A 6318-nucleotide genomic window follows, 5' to 3' on the forward strand; every position below is an offset into this window, starting at 1 on the left:
ACCTTTGGATATGTTAAATGTGATGGTTAAACTGGATATGATAGAGTTAATTAGATTCTCACAACTATTTTGATAATCAAATAAATAAGGAAAGATGAAATACATAAGGAGTGCATTTGACCATTAAGGAGACTGAAAAATAATTATAAACTATATAAAGAGCAATTTACCCCAGATATGGAGCTTGTCCACACATTTTAAATTTCCTGCCTCTCAGAAAAAGAACAGCGAATAATAGACAAAGAATTGTTATTGCAGAATTTTTAAAAATTTCCTTTAGATCTTATTCATATTTTAAAACTGGTCTCTCATACAATGTCATTTCTGAACTTTTTTACAACTTTAAAAGAACACATTAATATTTTGATTTCTTTTTATACAATAATCTTTATAATTTAGTACACTTAAAGATTCAATAAATTTTAAAAAATACAGCCAAATGCCTCTTATGAATACTTGAAAATGTAGATGCCCAAAAGAATACCCAAGAAACAATGTATTAGTACTCTCATGTATATTGAAAGAAATTGACATCCATTTCATATAACTTCCATATAAGGTCATTTATTTTTCCAAATATATGCTATTTATTCAAATTAAAATCGATGTGTACTAATTAATTTTCCTTTGGTTTTGAAATGTGCATTTCCTAAATAAAATTTAAACACCTCCTGAATATGTATTATTAATTCACTCCCCCTGAATATGTATTATTAATTCACTCCCCCAAGTTTTTCTTACTTGGAAGATAAACTATCCACGTACAAGTTAGCAAACTTTCCAATATTTGATTCTTCTATATCATGTGCATTCTTTGGTAGTTTGAGAAAATGCACATTGCTTAATTTAAAAAAAATCTACCAAGTGGCATGACTTTCCTTATTCACTCCTGAAGCAAACTTGACCAACAATAGCACTTAGAAAATATCTTTGAAAGTCTGTAATACGTTGCATCTTGTGAGCACTCAAAATGAAATAAAAGGAGTTTTCTCTAGGGCCACATATCTAACCATGCATTGGACAGATGAAGAGATACACATTTATTCCAAGTAATTCCATATATCCCTACCATGTTATTCCAATTGCTTGAACATGTTATTCCCACAAAATGCCTGACTTCTCATAAAGGTTATGGCTTTATTTCTGCACTTATCAAGGTATCCATAAGGAGATAACATGTAAAATTTAAGGAAACATGCTTACTAGTGTATTTTGCTTTATATGACAGTTATGATTCTGAAAGTTTCAGACTATATAAACTTTTTGGAAACAAAAACACAACTTGCTTTAAAATTGCTTACTATTTAAAATATTCTAATACATTTTATTTATAATTTTAATTTATAAATTTGAAATCTTTATGTCCTCAGTAAAGTGGGATAAATTCTCAATTTATTAATTTTATCTTAGTGTGCTGAGACTTAGCAGTTCTATATTATTTCATTTTCTGAGACATATGGATAAAATTAATACATGCATCTTACAATATTGAAAATTAAATAAGGAATAAATGTGCATTCTGTATATGGCAGAAGATAATAAAATATCAGTTATTATCATTTGTGAAAATACTTTTATTAATAATACTTGAGAAAAAGATTCTTATCTACTTTTATATTTTTAAAAATCCTGCAAAAATTTAATTTTAGAAGTTCAACTTTTTAAATATACTTAAGCCTTAATGGCAATAAAGCTGACATTAATGAGGAAAAAAATATTATAATATTGTAACTTTTTAAACTGTAACTTTGTATTTCTCAAACATTTGAAGTGTTATAAAAAGAGGTGTGATAAGCTTAGTTATACTCGTTTTATTGTTTTACCATAGATAAATGGTGGCATTCTTATTGATAGTGAAGATAATTTACTCTCAGTTCAGAATTAGAATCAGTATATACATAGTATAATCTCAATTGAGTGTTATAACCTACTATTCAGAAAAATAGGGATTTTGTAATTGCATTTTTAATTTTATTATCAACTTTGTGCTTTTGGATATAACATTGTGCTTAAAATTTTTAAATTATTAGAAATCCCTCTCCTCCATGATTTCTTCATGGCAGGATAAAAAGTGATAAAGATATGAACAAGAAATAAAGAAAACAATCAAAAATTCTGTGTCAATCTGTAAGTATTTGGTGTAATGAAGATAGTACGGCAGTATTACCAGCATAATGTAATAACCTGTTTTTCCAGTATCATTGCATTCTACATGCCATTTCATTGGTAATTTAGTGCATATCTTTGCTTATCACTATAGGAGACCTATCAGTGTAGTATTAATTTGAAAATAATATCCAAGATATGACAAACCCACAAAATACGAACCTGTGCAACAGAGATAACCTTACATTGTCATTAACCTCTGTATGCCTGAGCAATGTCAAAGTCTCAGAATGAGGTATCCTTGTTGGCTCAGGACTCTGATTTGGTTTCTCTGTCACTCTTTGAAAGACTGGTTCTCCAGGGCTTTGCCTTCTTACACCATCTTTTTTCCCTTTTTATCTGAGCTAGGTATTTAGAATTCCCGACTTTGTTCACAAGGAAGAAATCCACTTGAAAACTAATGCCTAACAGATTCGGAGTTTGTCCAGGAGCTATTTTTAAGCATACTGATGATGACTGGATCCATCAGTGTCTAGAATTCTTTTCAGAACGTTTAAAAAAAAATCATAATAATCTATAAAACCTTCAAATATTCTTGTATCTAGAGAAAACTATTGTATAATAAAAGTTAATACATAAAATAAAAACAAAGTAACATGCCAATTAAAAGAAACAATGGGTATAATTTTTTAAGCTACTCAATCAAATTATCTTAAATGAAGTAGTTCTTAAATGGAAGAGAATACGGGGAAAACTTCTTTAAAAGTCCTAAGAAAGGTTTTAAAATGTCACTGAAAGAATTTTTATGTTCAGAAATAATTACACTGGCGACTGTTTAAGGCTTTGAAATTATAAGCATATTCTTAAGACAATGAACAATGGTTATATTTAGCTATCTGCTAGAATGTATAAAAAATCAGTTTCATCAATTTGAAGGAAAAAAATGAATTTTGTAAAGTTCTCTAGATTAAGTCTTTGTAGTGCACGTAGAAGTAACATTTTCTAGAATTTATGGAGTCAAACTTCACAGGAAGTTCAGTCTCATAGGTTTTCTCTCTACTGGCAAAGCGATGAGAAAATCTAACTGAAAATAGGTAACTGAGTATTTGGCCTTCCGAATCATTTTTTATAAAACAAGTAGTTTGAATGTAAATAGTGTTTACAATTGCCTCTATCCTCCTTCTATCTGTCTGTGTTTAAACATTACCCCTCCCCACAAAAACACCATAATCCTGATGTAAGATAGAAATGTTACAGATTTCTAAGAGTTGTCTCTCCTAAGTGGTGAATTTATTAGGAAACGCTTTTTACTAGGGACTTGAACCCCACAAAATATATCCTGTACAAAATTGAAAGGAAAAGGTTTTTACTTTTTATCCTATTTTGGAAATACAATGGTTAGGCTTTGATTTACTAGATTCAAAACAGTTCTTTTTTTTTTTTTTAACATGAGATATGGGTTAATTTTTATCCAGCTAATTTTTTTTTAATTACAATTTGATTCTTGTCTATGCTTTAAACCCTAAAAGTAATAGTTTATCTTACAATTTCAGCATGGATTGTTCTCACTACAAGTCTATATGGGCTTCCTTTAATCAGAACCTTTTTCACCATTTATCTCTTAAAATAGACAGCATAAAATATAGAAATACCATAAAATAACCAAATCTACCCAAGATGTTTTGGTAAATATATTGAAACATTTTAATACATTACTTTATATACTATGGACTTGATCTATATTCTAATATTATTCTATAATATTCTAATATTTAGAAAAAATAATATAGCATTAAAAGTGTGAAATTTTGAGAAGTCATTATTTGGAAATTAGGTTACAATAATTCCTTTAAGGGGAAAAAAAAAGATATACCCATAATCTTAAATACTGACAAGAAACAGTACTTTTGTTATTGACCAAAAGCTGTAAAATTGGATAAGCCAATGAATAACACTCTTAGAATATGTTAAAGTTTTCATAAGCCAGATCTCCCAAAACATTTTACTAATAAAAATAAATTGGTAAAGCCAAAGACTTCATTATAATTTGAATGCTCTTTGTAGTTCAATAGAATTGGAATACTCAATTGAGTCCTTAACCAAATGCTTATTTAGCATCTCTGCTCAAGCAGAATGACAACTTAAAAAAAAAAAAAAAAATATATATATATATATATATATATACACACACACACCAATAATTATTCTAGTATATCTATCCTTTACAAAGCAGTTTTTATAAAATGGGGACTCTACATTATTTAATAACAGATGACCGTATTTTACCCTAAAACATTTTAAACATTGCATTATAAAGTCACAATTCAAGGGAAATATATGTATTCTATGTAACAACTTTAATCATAATGTGTAAATCACATTAAAGAAGATTGAGGCACTGTGGCTCAGAAGAGTCCAAATTTTCTTCATTGCTATATATAAAGAAGTCAGATATCTGTATCAATCTTTTGATTATCAGCCATTTGAACATATGATTTCACTTATTTGTTGCTCTTTTATTTGATTCTGAGTCAAAGCCACGTAAATTAGTCTTTTATTGTTTGGGGCAGTGGCCAAACTGATGTGATTTTGCTGGTGGGAGCAGGGGGAAGAAGCATGTTTTTCATAAAAATTCTTTAATCATTTCACAGAGGTAAACATACTTAAATGCTAAATACCTGACCTTTTCAAATAAATGCAGACCTACATTGATTTCCACAATAAGCCTCTATTAATTTCATGAGACAATGTTTTCACAAAATGTAAGACAAAACATATTAAATTACTTAACAGAACTCATAATTTAAATAATTAAAACTAATTTGTGTTTAAAGCTATTTGCAGATTTATTAGAGAAACAAATACAAATATGCATTTCTACAGAACTGTTTTTTTTTTTCCAAAATGAGCTTGAAACTTGTTCCACAGTTTTTACTTGTTTATATATCTATGGTAACCCAAGTATTGGCTTCTGTACCACTTGTAATGAGACAATTGCCCTTCCATCGCAATTATAAAAAACTATTTAAAAAAAAATTCGGCACATACACGTTAAATATTTTTCCTTAAAAAAATAATCTAATCAAAATATTGAATACTTTAGATTTAAACAATATTTTATTTACAAATCTGATTTGATTACTTTATTAATTACACAAGGTAATGCTTCAATTTTCAAGAACAGTTGTTTTTTTTTTTAAATATAGACCAATGGAATGACATCCTATCTAGTAATATGTACTACACTTCAATTTTTCTCAAAATTAACATGACAAGTTTTCTAATACTTACATTTTGGGGGAAAATGTTATTTAATTGGGGGCACATATCTGATGAAACAAAAAATAACATGCAGAATTCCAAAAATAATCTGTTAAAGTAATATGATACTTACCCTTTATGTAATAAGACATCTATGAACAACAGTGCATAACAATATTATGTACTCATGTTTATGAGAAACCAAGCAGGAGGCAAAATGAGTTCATCCTGTTTTCTAATCATGTGCTATTTCATATGGCTGTCTGCATCATTTAAATAAAGTGTGTACATTAAATTTATAAGACTGCATTGCACTTAAAATTATTATGGATAGCCATGCTTGCCCTGTATTTAATGAATGATGAATTTCTCCTACTAACAGAGTAACTGGTCTCAAATCATGTCTGTGATGTAAAGAGTATTAAATTATATTTTCATCTCCTTTCAATTGCTGCCTTGGAAAGCAAGAATTCCTTTCTTGGAGAAGACTTACAGTAAATAAAATTTACTTAAGGACTCAGTGAGAAATCAGCATGTGAATCAAGAATGCAATATAAGAATGGACTAAAAGGAAAGTGATTATCATCAGTACCTTTGTTGAAATCTATTACCACCACTAAAATTTCCAAGAAAAGATAGGGCCTGTAACATAGGGATTCCATTCATTGTTAAATTACTAAAATCTACCAATTTAATGCTTTCATACTGTTTATTTTTTCCAATAGAAAAATAAATCTCATACATTAGAAGTGGTACACAAAAAACTGGGATAAAATTTATCAGATTCTTGATAGCACCATTTACACATTCTTAAAGTAAACATTAATATGCACTTTCTTAGAAAGCGATATAAATATATAATACAGGACTTGCTAACCTCTGTTAACCATCTGAATACGATGGAATAATCTATCTCTACTGTGCAGGTAGGCTTGTGCATGGTGGTGTGGC

Source organism: Eubalaena glacialis, chromosome 2 (genome assembly GCF_028564815.1).
Source record: "Eubalaena glacialis isolate mEubGla1 chromosome 2, mEubGla1.1.hap2.+ XY, whole genome shotgun sequence".
NCBI lineage: Eukaryota > Metazoa > Chordata > Mammalia > Artiodactyla > Balaenidae > Eubalaena > Eubalaena glacialis.